The sequence below is a fragment of the Giraffa tippelskirchi genome, chromosome 6 (genome assembly GCF_054371585.1).
Source record: "Giraffa tippelskirchi isolate mGirTip1 chromosome 6, T2T-mGirTip1v1.2.pri, whole genome shotgun sequence".
NCBI classification, from domain to species: Eukaryota; Metazoa; Chordata; class Mammalia; order Artiodactyla; family Giraffidae; genus Giraffa; species Giraffa tippelskirchi.
The window spans coordinates 125,187,044-125,204,872 of record NC_137280.1 but is presented as its reverse complement, the minus strand read 5'-3'; the positions used below and the strand labels follow the sequence as shown (position 1 = coordinate 125,204,872).

At 39.2% G+C, this 17,829-nt stretch overlaps 1 protein-coding gene across 2 annotated transcripts in view; it reads right to left on the bottom strand.

The window, feature by feature from the left end:
- Positions 1–17,829, bottom strand: part of PCDHB1 (protocadherin beta 1) — a 107,755-nt gene that overhangs the window by 65,027 nt on the left and 24,899 nt on the right. The gene's annotated exons all lie outside the window — the stretch shown is intronic.

Below are 17,829 nucleotides of genomic sequence, written 5' to 3'. Positions count from 1 at the left end.
CAGCTATCACACACTGCTGGTGGGGTGTAAGGTAGTACAGCCACTCAGGAAAACTGTCAGCATTTACTCAAGTTCAGTGTATGCATACTCGACAACTCAATAATTGCAGTCTTAGGTATATGCTCAATAGAAATATGTGCACCAAAGACACAGAGATACCATTTCACGCCTGTCAGAATGGCTGCTATCCAAAAGTCTACAAGCAGTAAATGCTGGAGAGGGTGTGGAGAAAAGGGAACACTATTACACTGTTGGTGGGAATGCAAACTAGTACAGCCACTATGGAGAACAGTGTGGAGATTCCTCAAAAAACTGGAAAAAGAACTGCCATATGACCCAGCAATCCCACTGCTGGGCATACACACTGAGGAAACCAGAAGTGAAAGAGACATGTGTACCCCAATGTTCATCGCAGCACTGTTTATAATAGCCAGGACATGGAAGCAACCTAGATGTCCATCCTCAGACGAATGGATAAAAAAGCTGTGGTACATATACACAATGGAATATTATTCAGCCATTAAAAAAACACATTAGAATCAGTTCTAATGAGGTGGATGAAACTGGAGCCTATTATACAGAGTGAAGTAAGCCAGAAGGAAAAAACACCAATACAGTATACTAACGCATATGTATGGAATTTAGTAAATTGGTAAAGATAACCCTGTATGCGAGACAGCAAAAGAGACACAGATGTATAGAACTGTATTGTGAACTCTATGGGAGAGGGCGAGGGTGGGATGATATGGGAGAATGGCATTGACGCATGTAAATTATCATATGTGAAACAAATCGCCAGTCCAGGTTCGATGCATGATACAGGGTGCTCGGGGCTGGTGCACCGGGATGACCTGGAGGGATGGGATGGGGAGGGAGGTGGGAGGGGGGTTCTGGAAGGGGAACACATGTACACCCATGGTGGATTCATGTCAATGTATTGCAAAACCAGTACAATGTTATAAAGTAAAAAAATACATAATTTTTTTTAAAAAAAAGCAATTTTCAGAAACATCAAAAAAAAAAAAAAAAGAATGTTCAGTTGCTAAGTTGCATCCAATTCTTTGCGAGACCCCATGGACTGCAGCACGCCAGGCTTCCCTGTCCCATCGCCAGCTCCCAGAGCCTACTCAAACTCATGTCCATCGTGTCGGTGATGCCATTCAACCATCTCATCCTCTGTCATCCCCTTCCTTCTCCTGCCCTCAGTCTTACCTAGCATCAGGGTCTTTTCCAGTGAGTCAGTTCTTCCCATCAGGTGTCCACAAAGTATTGGAGTTTCAGCTTCAGCATCAGTCCTTCCAATGAATATTCAAGACTGATCTCCTTTAGGATGGACTGGTTGGATCTCCTTGCAATCCAAGGGACTCTCAAGAGTCTTCTTCAACACCACAGTTCAAAAGCATCAATTCTTCTGCACTTAGCCCTCTTTATAGTCCAACTCTAACATTCCTACATGACTACTGGTAAAACCATAGCCTTGACTAGATGGACCTTTGTTGACAAAGTAATGTCTCTGCTTTTTAATATGCTGTCTAGGTTGGTCATAACTTTCCTTCCAAGGAGTAAGCGTCTTTTAATTTCATGGCAGCAATCACCATCTGCAGTGTTTGGAGCCCAGAAAAATAAAGTCAGCCACTGTTTCCACTGTTTCCCTATCTATTTGCCATGAAGTGATGAAACTGGATGTCATGATCTTAGTTTTCTGAATATTGAGCTTTAAGCCAACTTTTTCACTCTCCTCTTTCACTTTCATCAAGAGGCTCTTCAGTTCTTCCTCCCTTTCTGCCGTAAGGGTGGTGTCATCTGCGTATCTGAGGTTATTGATATTTCTCCCAGCAATCTATTCCAGCTTATGCTTCATCCAGCTTGGCATTTCACATGATGTAAATAAGCAGGGTGACAATATACAGCCTTGACATACTCCTTTCCCTATCTGGAGCCAGTCTTACTGTTCCGTGTCCAGTTCTAAATGTTGCTTCTTGACCTGTTCGTTGTAACTCAAACTTGGAAGCAATCCGAACCGCAATGATAGAATAGATAGATATATTTTTATTGCTATATACAGAAACATATATAGCAATGACCTTTAAAAAAAACTACTGCTAAATGCAACAGTATGTGTAAATCTCATAACAATATAATATTCAGCAGGAGAAACTCAAACACAACATTTTTTATGATTCTACTTATATAAAGCTCAATTATTGGAAAAACTAAGTCAGAATAGTAGTTGCCTTTAGTGGAGATCAACACTGGAAAAGGGGTAAGAGGGAGGCCTCAGAGGGAACTGGTAATGTTTTGTTTCTTGATCTGGGTGGTGGTTACTCGAGTTTGTTCACCCTTTAAATATCTATTGAGCTATGTACTATGATTTTTACATGTTAATTATGTTATACAACCTAAGTTCCTTAATGTAGCCTGTAAGGCCCTGGAAAAACTAGTCCTACCTAAATTTCCAATTTCTTATTAACTGTTTCCTCCCTCCATTATCACACTTCAATTACTGAGCTTTCATCAGTTCTAGAACTTATCTCTTTCCAATCTTAAGGCCCTTGGGCTTGCTGCTCTCTCTGCCTGGAATGCATTATCACCAGCTCTTTTCGTATCATGTTCCTTCCAATCCTTCAACTCTCAGGTTAATCATACCTTTTTAGAGAAAGCTTGCATTGACTCTTCTGTCTGAAGTCCCCATGTCATTGTTTTTATTTGCTGCTATAGTGAGTAATCACAAACCCAGTGACTTTAAACAATACAAACTTATGGTCTGAGACTTCTGGAGGTCACCAGTCTGAAATGGGTGTCCCTAGGCCAACATCAAGAGGCTCTAGGGGAGGATCCATTTCCGGGCTTGTGGCTCCTTCCACCTTCACCATCAGTAGAGCAGCATTTTCAAATCTCTCAGATTCTGAGCCTCTCTTCCCTCTTTTTCACTCTTTCAACATTGTTGGATCCAGCCAGATATTTCAGTAAACTGTCCTGATCTCAATGTCAGGTGATTTAGCAACATTAATTCCCCTATATTATAACATATTCACAACTTCTGAGAACTAGAATTGTGGACATCTTTGAGAGGGGCATTATTCTGCCTACCACAGTCCACCTTTTTGTAGCACATAATATTAGGAACAGTCATCACAATTTTTACTCATTTTATGTATTTCTCTGCCCATTCTCTAACTGCCTCTACTCTAAGGTAAATCCTATGAGAGCACAGACCCTATATCTGTCTTCTCTACTATTTCCTTGTGCTTAGCATAGTACCTGACCTACTACAGAAATTCATTAAGTATTTGTGAAATATCAATCACCTCAGATATGCAGATGACACCACCCTTATGGCAGAAAGTGAAGAAGAACTGAAGAGCCTCTTGATGAAAGTGAAAGAGGAGAGTGAAAAAGTTGGTTTAAAGCTCAACATTCAGAAAACTAACATCATGGCATCTGGTCCCATCACTTCATGGCAGATAGATGGGCAAACAGTGGAAACAGTGGCTGACTTTATTTTTCTGGGCTCCAAAATCACTGCAGATGGTGATTGCAGCAATGAAATTAAAAGACGTTTACTCCTTGGAAGGAAAGCTATGACCAACCCAGATAGCATACTAAAAAGCAGAGACATTACTTTGCCAACAAAGGTCCATCTAGCCAAGGCTATGGTTTTTCCAGTGGTCATGTATGGATGTGAGAGTTGAACTATAAAGAAAGCTGAGCACTGAAGAATTGATGCTTTTGAACTGTGGTGTTGGAGAAGACTCTTGAGAGTCCCTTGGACTGCAAGAAGATCAAACCTGTCAATCCTAAAGGAAGTCAACCCTGAATAATCATTGGGAGAACTAATGCTGAAGCTCCAATACTTCGGCCACTTGATGCAAAGAGCTGATTCACTGGAAAAGACCCTGATGCTGGAAAAGATTGAAGGCAGGAGGAGAAGGGGACAACAGAGAATAAGATGGTTGGATGGCATCACCAATTTGATGGACATGAGTTTGAGCAAGCTCTGGGAGTTGGTGATGGACAGGGAAGCCTGGTGTGCTGCAGTCCATGGAGTCACAAAGAGTCGGACATGATTGAGTGACTGAACTGAACTGATTACAGTCATGTGAAAAAATGAGGTGGATGAGGCTCTAAGTATGATCCTAGCATGTAGTTACAAAGACAGGTGTCATATAATCATTGTTATCTTTCTGTTTTACCAGGTTATAATATCTGATACCAAAGTTAAAAAAATACTTGGAAAAATATACTCTGTGATTCACCTATTTACTCAGCAGATACTTATTAATCATCTGTTAAGTGTCAGACTCTCTTCTAGGCTCTGGGTACACAGTACAAAGTCTCTGCCTATAGGGAGCCATTTAGAGCAACATGGATAGACCTAGAGATTGTCATGCTGAGTGAAATAAGTCAGATAGATATCATATGATATTGCTTATTTGTAGAATCTTAAAAAAAAAAAGTAGAAGTTAACTTATCTACAAAACAGAAATAGAGGGACTTCTGTGGTGGTCTAGTGGTTAAAAATTCACCTACCAGTGCAGGGGACATGGGTTCCATCCCTGGTCTGGGAAGATCCCACATTCCAAGGAGCAATTAAGCCTGTGTGACACACTACTGCCCTATAAGCTTCAACTACTGAACTTCCCATTCCTAGAGCCCATGCCCGGCAATGAGAAGCCACTGCAAAGAGAAGCCCACGCACCACAATGAAGAGTAGCCCCCACTCACCACAACTAGAGAAAGCCCACACAGCAATGAAGACTCAGTGCAGCCATGAATAAATAAATGAAATTTAAAAAACAGACATAGTTACAGGTGTAGAAAACAAACTTATGCTTACAGGGGATAAGGGGAGTGGATAAATTAGAAGTTTGGGATTAAAATACGAACACTACTATATATAAAATAGATAACTAATAACGACCTCTCATATAGCACAGGGAACTCTACTCAATACTCTGTAGTGATATGTATGGGAAAAGAATCTTTAAAAGGGGGATAAATGTATATGTATAACTGATTCACTTTGCTGTACACCTTAAACATAACACTGTAAATCAACTATACTCCAATAAAAAATTTTAAAATAAAAAGAAGGGGATGATGAGAAACCCAGAGAGGGTTTTGAATGGAGATCCAAATGAAATTTTAAAAAAAAGGTAAGTCTGATTGTTGTATGGGCATAAGAAGGGAATCCCAGTTAGAAGGCCATTGTAGAAATATGGATATGGGCAGAATTGAAAGAGACACATGTACCCCAGTGTTCATTGCAGCACTGTTTACAATAGCCAGGACATGGAAGCAACATAGATGTCCACTGGCAGTCGAATGTATAAGGAAGTTGTGGAACATATACACAATGGAATATTACTCAGCTATAAAAAAAAAATGCATGAGTCAGTTCTAATGAGGTAGATGAAATGAGAGCCTATTATACAGAGTAAAATAAGTCAGAAAGAGAAACACTAATACAGTATATTAATGCATATATATGGAATTTAGAATGACAGTAATGATGATCTTATATGCAAGGTAGCAAAAGAAACATGTAAAGAACAGACTTTTGGACTATGTGGGAGAATGCAAGAGTGGGATGATTTGAGAGAATAGCATTAAAACATGTACATTACCATATGTAAAATAGATGACCATTGCAAGTTTGATACATGAAGCAGGGCACTCAAAGCCAGTGCTCTGGAACCACCCAGAGGGATGGGGTGGGGAGGGAGCTGGGAGGGGTGTTCAGGATGGGGGGGACATGTGCACCTGTGGCTGATGCATGTCAATGTATGGCAAAACCCACCATAATGCTGTAAAGTAATTATTCTCCAATTAAATTAATTAAAAAAGAAAGTGATAGTTTGAGTTAGGGTAATAGTGCTGGAGTTAACATAAATTGGTTGGATTTGATTCATATTTTAAAGATAAAATTTGACATGATTTGATAATGGTCTTACATATGGAGTGTTAAAGAAAAATGGCCCTTTGGGGTATTTTGGTATTGGTGGTGCCATTTACTGTTATGGAAATTCAGGGTTAGTTTTAGTATGGAAAAGATTAAGAATTGTGGCCATGCACAATTCGAAATGCTTGTTATAAGTTGTGTTGATTGAGCTACTGGTTATTTGGGTTTGTGGACTTATGGGGAGATACCACATCTAGAAAGACTTGAGAAAACACTAGGAAAACTATAATTAAAGCAATGAAATTTAATAAGATCACTTAGGGAATTAATGTAGTTAGAAAAGATGGCCAGTGCTAGGGTACATCAACATTTTGAGGTCTAGAAAATGGAGAGAAGTTAGCAAAGGAGACTGAGGCGGAGTAGCCAGGTAGTCATAGAAAATCAGAAGAGAAAGTGTTCCAAAAGTCATGTGGAGAAATTATGTCAAGAAGGAAGAAGGCAATACAGCTGTGTTTAGTGAGATGAAACTTGAGGTTCAAAGATGGAGGTCCTTTGTGAACTTGGTAGAGTAGATTCAATGAGGTGATTAAAACTTGGTTTAATGTGACAACCTATTATGAAAATATTATACAGCTTGGATTTCTTTTAAATACTACTACTTGAAGTAGAGATTACATGAACTTCCAGCTTTGATGGCCTGTATACTGGAAGGACTGATGTTAAAGCTGAAATTCCAATACTTCGGCCACCTGATGCGAAGAGCTGACTCATTTGAAAAGACCCTGATGCTGGGAAAGATTGAGGGATGGAGGAGAAGGGGACGACAGAGGATGAGATGGCTGGCATCATCAACTTGATGGACATGGGTTTGGGTTGACTCTGGGAATTGGTGATGGACAGAGAGGCCTGGCGTGCTGCAGTTCATGGGGTCACAAAGAGTCAGACACGACTGAGCGACTGAACTGAACTGAATACATGTAATAAATTCTAAATTCAAAATTCCTTGATATTAGATCAAAGTATATAGGTACTTGACTGTAATGGTGGCTGCCTGAAGGATATACTGAGGCAGTTTCTTTGTAGCTCTGTCGATAGTATTTAATCCTCTGCCTATGATTTCCCTACTTGGGAAAATTTTTTCCTCTTTTGAGGTAATTACAGATGCCTACTGTGCCTCAAAATAGAAACATAAACTTCCTTGATGTAGAGAGCCTCTTCTGAACTTCCTATTTTATATGAACCAGTGGCTTTCAAAGCATTTTCTAAGACGTAGTTCACAAACTAGTTTTTTATGTTCACTTGTTTATAAGCCATGTTAAGCTGTTTCTGATCATTGCAATCATAATCACTAGGCCTCCTATTCTTGCAAATTGTCCATGCCACAGAGTTTTTAAATCCTTCTCATGAGCCAAATAAAGGAGTTTTAGAATTCAGTCACTAAAAAAACAGCCTATGCCACAAAAACAGAAATATAGACCAATGGAACAAGACAGAAAGCCCAGAAATAAACTCATACACCTGTGGGTACCTTATTTTTGACAAAGGAAGCAAGAATATACAATGGGGCAAAGAAATTCTCTTCAGTAAGTGCTGCTGGGAAAACTGGACAGCTACGTGTAAAGAATAAAATTAGAATACTCCCTAACACTATACACAAAGATAAACTCAAAATGGATTAAAGACCTAAATGTAAGACCAGAATCTATAAAACTCTTAGAGGAAAACACAGAACACTCTATGGCATAAATCACAGCAAGATCCTCTATGACCCACCTCCTAGAGTTCAGTTCAGTCACTCAGTCGTGTCTGACTCTGCGAGACCCCATGGACTGCAGCATGTCAGGCCTCCCTGTCCATCACCAACTCCTGGAGTTTACTCCAACTCATGTCCATTGAGTCAGTGATGCCATCCAACCATCTCATCCTGTTGTCCCCTTCTCCTCCCGCCTTTAATCTTTCCCAGCATCAGAATCTTTTATAGTGAGTCAGTTCTTCGCATCAGGTGGCCAAAATATTGGAGTTTCAGCTTCAGCATCAGTCCTTCCAATGAATATTCAGGACTGATCTCCTTTAGGATGGACTGGTTGGATCTCCTTGTAGTTCAAGAGACTCTGAAGAGTCTTCTCCAACACCACAGTTATAAAGCACCAATTCTTCAGCACTCAGCTTTCTTTATAGTCCAACTCTCAACATCCATACATGACTACTGAAAAAACCATAGGCTCGACTAGATGGACCTTTGTTGGCAAAGTAATGTCTCTGCTTTTTAATATGCTGTCTAGGATGGTCATAACTTTTCTTCCAAGGAGCAAGTGTCTTTTAATTTCATGACTGCAGTCACCATCTGCGGTGATGCTGTATTCCTCCTTAGAGTAATAGAAACAAAAACAAAAATAAGTAGGATCTAATTAAACTGGAAACTATAAACAAGGTGAAAAGACAACCCTCAGAATGGGAGAAAATAATAGTAAATTTAACAACTGACAGAGGATTTATTTCCAAAATATACAAGCAGCTCATACAACTCAATACCAGAAAAACAAACAACCCAATCAAAAAGTGGGCAAAAGACCTAAACAGACATTTCTCCACAGAAGACATACAGATGGCTGATAAACACATGAAAAGATGCTCAACACTTATTATTAGAGGAATGAAAATCAAAACTACAATGAGATATCACCTCACACAGGTCAGAATGGCCATCATCAAAAAATCTACAAACAATGCTGGAGAGAGTGTGGGGAAAAGAGAACCCTCTTGCACTCTTGGAGGGAATGTAAATTGATACGGCCACTATGGAAGATGGTATAGAGATTCCTAAAAAAGCTAGGAATAAAACCACCATATGACCCAACAATCCCACTCCTAGTCATATACCCTGAGGAAACCAAAATTTTAAAAGATATATGTACCCCAAAGTTCATTGCAGCACTGTTTACAATAGCTAGAACATGGAAGCAACCTAGTTGTCCATCAACAGATAAATGAACAAAGAAGCTCTGGTACACACATACAATAGAATATTACTCAGCCATAAAAGGAATGCATTTGAATCAGTTCTAATGAGGTGGATGGACCTAGAGCCTATTACACAGAGTGAAGTAAGTCAGAAATAGAAAAACAAACATCATATATTAACATGTATATGGAATCTAGAAGATGGTACTGATGAACCTATTTGCAGGGCAACCATGGAGACACAGACATAGAGAACAGATTTATGGACGTAGGGTGGGATGTATGGAGACAGTAACATGGAAACATATATATTATCATATGTAAAATAGATAGCCAGTGGAAATTTGCTGTGTGACTTGGAACTCAAACCAGGGCTTGTTAACAACCTAAAGGAGTGGGATGGTGGGGGAAGTTTAAGAGGGAGGGACATAGGTACACCTATGGCTGATTCATGTTGGTGTTTGGCACAATATTGTACAGCAATTATCCTTCAACTAAATATATACATATATATATACATATATACACATATATATAAAACCTACGCTAGCTCTTTTTCATGGAAGTGTTAAATCAAGGGACTTCTAAAGTTTTATTTCACCTAACACTCAATCAGCACTATAGCCTTTCAGTTACTAATTATTAAGCACCTTCTATGTGTTTGGCCTACTCAGGGCCAGAAAATATGATGAGATGGATACCATTTCAGCCTCAAAAAACTAGGGTCCTAAAGGTAAGATAGGCAATTAATTGTTAGCAGTAAATATGTTACAGATTATCATAAGAAGAATACAGCATGATAGAAGAACTCAAAATTCTAGGTGGGGGATGCAAGGTTATGAAAGATCAGACTCTGAAAGATGAGAAGTTATCCAGGAAGGGCAACAGTGACTTAGTAATAGGGAAGAGCATGTACACAGGTTTAGAGGCCATGGAAGAAAGGAAGGCTAGTGCAATATTTAAGAACACTGTGAGAAAGGGAATAAACTTTATCGTTTTTTCTGTCTTTTAGGGTGATCTGTCTCAATACTACTTACTGATTTTCAAACTTCCTTAAAAATTGATTTTTCATTATTATGGATAAATGTCAAAAATTTTAAAGTATTTTTATGCAATAATCAGTATTCATTAGTTATATATAATAGCTAATACAGATTATTACTGCAAATTTTATTAATATTTTTGAAATTCTTTTCAGGTAATTTTAGATACATTTTACAAGTGTTCTCTAGACTTGTTGCCAGCGGGGAGGGGATGGAATGGGAGGCTGGGGTTAGCAGATATCGACTATTATACAGAGAATGGATAAACAACAAGGTCCTACTATAGCACAAGGATCTATATTCAATATCCTGTGATAAACGGTAATGGAAAAGAACATTTTTTAAAAATGTGTATATATACATATATATGTATGTACAACTGAATCACCTTTGCTGTACAGCAGAAATTAACACAACATTGTAAATCAACTCTACTTCAATTAAGAAATTAAAAGTGTTGTTCCCTAATCCTTCCAAGATTGCCTGACTATTCCGATTGTTCCTTAGTTCACTCTCATGAGGCTCTGGGGAATACGTGTACATATTAAGCATTTCTGCTTACCCCAATTCCACAATAAGAGTCATGAAAAATTAATAATGTATTAATAAATATGTATTAAATGATGCCTCATTTCTGATATGCTTCAAATATAACAATTGAGGAAATTAATTTCTAAAATTTAATAAACTCAAGATAACATGTCACTGATGATTCATCTTATTATTTCTGGACTTCTGGATATGGAAGAGGCAGATGAAAAGAGAATAGATATGGAGAGTGAAAATTGTAGGGCTTTTCTTCCTGTGAGAAACTGAGACAATACCTAGTATAGGTTTCATCTTATATGTAAAGAAACTTGAGGCCCAGAGAAATAGGATGTCTTAACTCCAAGTTAGAAACAAATAGTCACAGAAATCAGATTCCTACTCCAAGTCTACTACTTTTCTCATGACAAAGATCTTTGGCACTCATAAAAAATTTTTTGATCTTTAAAAGTTAGCAGGTCGTTACTTAACATTTATTAATTCAGTCAATTAGCCAGTATTTATAGAGGTCCTATAATATTTTAGGACTGTTCTATGTGCCAGGGATACAGCACTGAATAGACAAAAATTTTTGCCTCTAGTAATCCAGAGATCATCAGACCACCCATATCAGCTTTACTCTGAGACATTCAGAGATGTAAGTACGTTTGACCTTTAGGGGTATGTGTGTACATGTCTGTCTGTGTGTGAGTGTGTGTGTAAGTAAGAAAGGGAGATGTTTTATTTAAAGTCGGCTTTATTGATATATAACTTCCATGCAGTAAAATTCAGTTTTAAAGTATACAATTTGATGAGTGACAGACGTACACAGTCACTTAACTACCAACAAAATCAAGGTACAGAATATTTCCATTACCCCCTAAAGTTTCCTCAGGCCTATTTTTATTCAGTCTCTCACCCCACCCACAGCCCCTGGTAACCACACTGATCTGATTCCTGTTCCTGTATAGGTAGAATCATCACACAGTATGTGGCCTTTTGCATTGAGCATCCTTCATTTAGCATAATGCTTTGAAACTCATCCGTGATATTGCATGTATCTATAGTTTGTTCGTATCCATTTGTCTTTAGTAATAGAGCTTCAGTTTTCATGGCCTTTTAGCACAAGGACTAGGTGAAAAAGTTTTATAATCAACCAACATAGAAAGTCTCATGGGAGATTTATCCCACCAAAGGAGAGACTCTGAAAGTGATACCCATCACTGGTTCAGGAGCTACATGTAACTTCCACTCAGGGACTACAATAAAAACTGCCTGAAACACTATCCCTAAGCCTGGAAGTAGGGCAAGGAGGGTGGGGGATAGGAATCACTACTAAGAATTTGGAACCACTTCTAACCCTCATTTAAGTTTGTATTTTGTAGGCACTGGACCTGGACACTTGGTAAGGGGTAGTGGTGAAGGAATGAAACCCTCAGAATTATAACTTTATATTGATATCAAACTGGTAGTACCCCTGGAATGTGGTAAATATAAATTATCTCTAGAATAACCCATCTTCATCCTAGGCTTCAAGTTATTTCCAAATATAGAATTCCAAGGAAAGTGAGCAACTTACCATTAAAAAGAAAAAATGTTCAACATACAGGGAAACAAGATACCCGAGTGAGAACCAGCAGAAATAAGAATAGCTGCAGTAGCTGAAGCAGACATGCAGTGATGTCAGATAATGGAATTATCAAACACAAAATATGAAATTACTATGTATCTAAGAAAATAAGTGTTTGAAAATAAGTAGAGAGAACAAAAATCGTGAAGAATGAGCAAGTGTATTTGAGTAAAGAACAAACAGAGCTTCTAGAAATCTAAAGTTGTAATAAATTAAAGTTTAAAATTCAATGGATAGGTATTTTTTAAATGCGTAGTTTTAAGAACATATCAGCAGATGAAATAGACGAGAAAACAAAAAAAAATGTAGTAAAAAGATAAAAGATGGAGAGATAGAACTAGACATACTATTTCACTTTATTCTAACTGGAGTCCCAGAAGGATAAATAAGAAGGGATGAAAGCAGTATTTAAGGAGATAATTAGAATTTTTCATAACACCAAGCCACTAATTCAAGAAGTGAAATGAATCTCATGTAAGATAAAATAAACATATATAGATCATAGTGAGATGGCAGAATACTGAAGGTAAAAAGATTATCTTATAAAAGATTGATTTCTTTTTAAGTAATGGCAGAGAACTTATTTCCCAGAAGCAACAGTGGAAGACAAAATACAATGAAATGACATTGTTATTGTCTGATACAAAATTACAGTTAACTCAGTTATTTAAAATTCTAAGTCTTAAAAACAAGGTCCTACTGTATAGCAGAGGGAATTATATCCAATCTCCTGGGATAAACCATAATGGAAAAGAATATAAAAAAGAATGTATAAACTGGCAAAAAGATTAATATTTTTTTAAAATCCATAGAAGTTTATAACTGAGTCAGTTTGCTGTACAGCAGAGGTTGACACATTGTAAATCAACTATACTTAAATAAAAAAATTCTAAGCCCAGCATAAATTTCTCTCATGACCCAGGAGGACAAGAGGATCAAGATGGTAGAGTAGGAGGAGCTCACCTTCCTCCACAACACTTCAAAAACATGTGGAACAATTTTCATAAAAAACTAGCTAGATACTAGCAGAACAACTCCTAAACAATGAAAACTGCAAGAAAGATCTCCATGTAAATGGGTAAGATGGAAAAAAAAAAAGTTACCAGGTCAAAACTACACCCCTGGGAGGGATCTATGATGAAGAGAAGGTCCACACAGGCAGATCCTTGTTCTGGGGAGCCAGCAGGACATGCCACAGCCTGGGCATCCCAACCTTGGTGTCCTGTGCAGAGGGGTCAAGCCCCCTTGGCTGCTGGGAAGTCCACTGAGAAAGAAGGGCTGCCAAAGCCTAGACTCTAGAAGAAGTGCACACACGCTGGCTTGCCAACAATCAGGATGGAGAGAGACATGCCGGTGTCTGCAGCCTTGCTATGCATCTCAATACGAAGGGGCTAACACACCAGTCCAGCTCACTCCACACCACAGCCTGGCGCACGATCTGGGCAAAGACCGGGTCAAGCTACGCAGCGACAGACTGGGGTAGGGAGGTTGTGATCTGGGTGGAGCCTGGAAGGACAGTGTCACCACATGCACAGGACAGTGCCACAAGGGTACGAGCACCTAATCTTGGGCAGACAGGCCCTGGAGAGGACGCGGTTTAGCCACGCTTCTGCACAGTGTGGTCCGGGCGGGGTGGCCAGTGGCCTTGTCAGAGAGCAGCCCTCCCAGCCGCCCTGGCTCCGCCCACTCCACGACGCAGCCTCTCACTAGATCCGGGCAGACAGCTCCTGGGAGAAGACTGCCGCAGAGACAGACCAGACCTGGGGGCGGCGCAACCACCTCAGTTCCTGCAGTCACGACGCCCTAACCCCCAGCCTACTCGACACCACAGCCTTGCACTAGACCTAGGAGAAACGCAACACAGAAAGGGGCATGACCTTGGGCTGCTTCTGGGCAAACCGCAGCTGCCGACCCAGGCGGTGCACCGGCCTCACTTGCTTCGGCACACACCTCAGGGCACGCACTCAGGACAATGGAGCCTGCCCGGACCCGAGCCTGAGGGCTTCTAATCCAACATCTGAGGAGCAAACTCCACCCCTCACAGGGCAGCCACTGTCATGGAGCAGAGGGGAAGCCTCACCTCACACCCTGCACAGGCTCTTAGGTACTAACCACTCCTTCCCTTGCCACCTAGGGGATAACAGCCAGCAAAAGGAAAGATGAGGCAAAAATGAGGAAAGATGAGGCTAGTGTCCATACTGAAACCAGCCCTCACACCAAAAACACTGGACATACAACCTACATGGGGATGCTTCCACATAAACATCCCTTCAAAACCACAGTAGATAACTGTTGTTTCTCCTAAATTCATAGAGACAGAGAAATGAAAGGTAGTTGAAATAGAAGTAAAATGAAAAGGGAGAGTACTCTCAATTAAAAGAGCAAGAGAAATTCCCTGAAGAACGGGTAATGAAACAGCTCAGTAGCTCAGTCTACCAGACCCCAAGTTCAAAAAGGTGGTAATACAGCTCCTTGAAATTAAAAGGACAAAGAGAAAGACTGGGCAGGCCTGGGGCACTGGCTTCCAGGATAATGTTCCCCCTCAGGGAAATACCTCCTTGATGATAAAAATACTAATGCAAATTCAATAAACTTGGGGGAAAAAAAGGTGATGGACTTCCTGGGTGGTCCTGTTGGTAAGAATCCAACTGCCAGTGCAGGGGACATGAGTTCCTAGTCCAGGAAGGTCCCACATGTTGCAGAGCAACTAAGCCGGTGCGCCACAGCTACTGAGCCTGTGAGCTGCAGCTACTAAAGCCCATGTAACGAGAGCCAGTCCTCTCTGCAACAAGAGACACCAATGCTACGAGAAGCCCACAAAGCACAACTAGAGAAAGCCAGTGTGTAGCAACAAAGACGCAGAGCAACAGAAAATAAAATGAATAAAATTTTTAAAATGCTCACTGATTTAAGAAAGTTTATGAAAAGAAATACAGATCACCCTAACAAGGAACTAAAAACTACAAAGATGAACCAATCAAAAACAGCCAATTCAATTGCCAAGGTAAAAACCAGTCTAGAAACAATAAATAGAATAAATGACACAGAAAAGCAAATAAATGATCTGGAAGGTAGAGTAATGGAAATCACCCAATCAGAACAGCAGACAGGAAGACAAATGGAAAAAATAAAATAAAATAAAAGCAACATTTGAGATATATGGAATAATATAAGCATGCCAAACTATGAAAACAGCTATTTCAGAAACTAACACATTGTAAATCAACTATACTCCATTAAAAAAAGAAATGAAAGGAGAACAAACAACTGATACCACAGAAACAAAAGAATCACAAAAATACTATTAACAGTTATAAGCCAACAAATTGGACAACATAGAAGAAATGGACCAGTTTCTAGAAACTTATAGCCAGCTAAAACTTAATTGAGAAGAAGCAGATAATATGAACACACTAATCACTAGAAATGAAGTAAAATCTGTAATTAAAACAAAAACAAACAAACAAAAAAAGACTCCTGGCAAAGAAAAGTCCAGTACTAATGGCTTCACTGGGGAGTTCTACCAAACACACAAAGAAGAACTTGTACCTATCTTTCTCAAGCTAATCCAAAAAACTGAAGAAGGAACACTCCCAAATGCATTCTATGAGGCCACCATCACCCTGATACCAAAACCAGAGAGGGATACTACAAAAAAAGAAAGTTACAGGCCAGTATCTTTGATGAATATCAATGCAGCAATCCTCAACAACATATTAGCAAAATGAATCAAAAAATACATAAAGAATCACATACCATGATCAAGTTAGATTCATTCCAGGGTTGCAAGGATTATTCAACATACACAAATCAGTGTGACACACCAGATTAAAAAAGGAAAGGCAAAAAGCCGTAAGATCATCTCAGTAGACATAGGAAAAGCATTTGACAAAACTGAACATCCATTCGTGATTTTTTTTAAAAAATCTCTCACCAAAGTGAGTATAGCGGGAACATATTCCAACATAATAAAAGCCATTTACAACAAAAAACTATTAGGACTAATAATGAATTCATCAAGGTAACAGGACACAATATAAAGAAATTTGTTGCATTTCTTCATACTAACAAGTACCAGCAAGAAGAAATTTTTAAAATCCTGTTTCAATTTGAGTCAAAACACCAAAATAACTAGGAACAAACCTAAGATACACTGAGGACTATAAAACACTGATAAAGGAAACTGAATATGATTCCAAGAAATGGGAAGATCTATGATCTTAGATTGGAAGAATTAATATTTTTCAAATGTCACCCAAAGCAATTTACACTTAATTTTTACTCTTAATGCGATCCCTATCAAATTACCCATGACATTTTTCACAGAACTAGGACAAATAATCCTAAAATTTATATGGAACCACAAAAGACCCAGAATTGCCAAGCCAATCCTGATGGAAAAGGACAAAGCAGGAGGTATAATGCTTTCTGACTCCAAACTGTCGTGGGAGTACTACAAGATACAGGAATCAAAACTATGTGGGGCTTCCCTGGTGGTACAGTGGATAACAATCTGCCTGCCAATGCAGGAGGCATGAGTTTGATCCCTAGTCGGGGAAGATCCCACACTCAGTGGAGCAACTAAACCCTTGCTCCACAACTACTGAAACCCATATGCCTAAGCCTATGATCTGCAACAAGAGAAGCCACTGCAATGAGAAGCCCACGCACCACAAGGAAGAGTAGCTCCTGCTTGCCACAACTAGACAAAGACGGCACCCAGCAACGATGACCCAGCTCAACCAAATAAGTAAATAAAATAAAAGTTTAAAAAAATAATAAATCATGGAGACTGAAGACCATCTCCACATCTCACTCAGTCATGTTTATCGTAAAGAAAAACAACAACAATGTGGTGTTGGCACAAAAACAAGCATATAGCTCAGTGGCACAGAACAGAGAGCCCAGAAATAAACCCACACAGCTACATCAGTCTAGGACAAAGGAGGCACGTATATACAATGGACAGAAGATAGTCTCTTCAGAAACTGATATTAGGAAAGCTGGACAGCCACATGCAGATCAATGAACTTATAACACTCCTTCCCACTATACACAAAAATAAACTCAAAATGGCTTAAAGACTTAAATATAAGAATGATACCATAAAACTCCTAGAAGAGAACAGCTGAGCTGAGTTGGTGATAGACAAGGAAGCTGTCTATGCAGTCCATGGGGTCACAAAGAGTCAGATACAGACAGGGGTTCAATCCCTGTGTTGGGAAGAGGCCCTGGAGAAAGGAAAGGCTACCCACTCCAGTATTCTGGCCTGGAGAATTCCATGAACTGTATAGTCCATGGGGTCACAAAGAGTCAGACACAACTGAGTGACTTTCACTTTCACCTCTCTATTGGAAGGGAAAGTCTTAACCATTGGACAGCCAGGGAAGTCCCAGGGTTCTCTGTTTAAAGAGAAGAGAATTTGGGGGCTATAGCCTCTGCCACAAAACAGATGATTTTTAAAAAATCTTAAAATGGGGAAAGATTTTCTAAGTATGATAGAATACTAAGAAGACAGAAAAAATATTTTATATAGGCAAATTTTAAAAAATACATTGTGAGGGAGGTGGGTGGGGGGTCCAGGAAGGGGAACACATGTAAACCCATGGCTGATTCATGTCAATGTATGGCAAAAACTATTACAATATTGTAAGTAATTAGCCCCCAACTAAAATAAATAAATTTATTAAAAAAATAATAAAATAAAAAATAAAAAATACATTGTGAAAACCACTATGAACAAAATCAGAAGATATCTTTCCATTAAT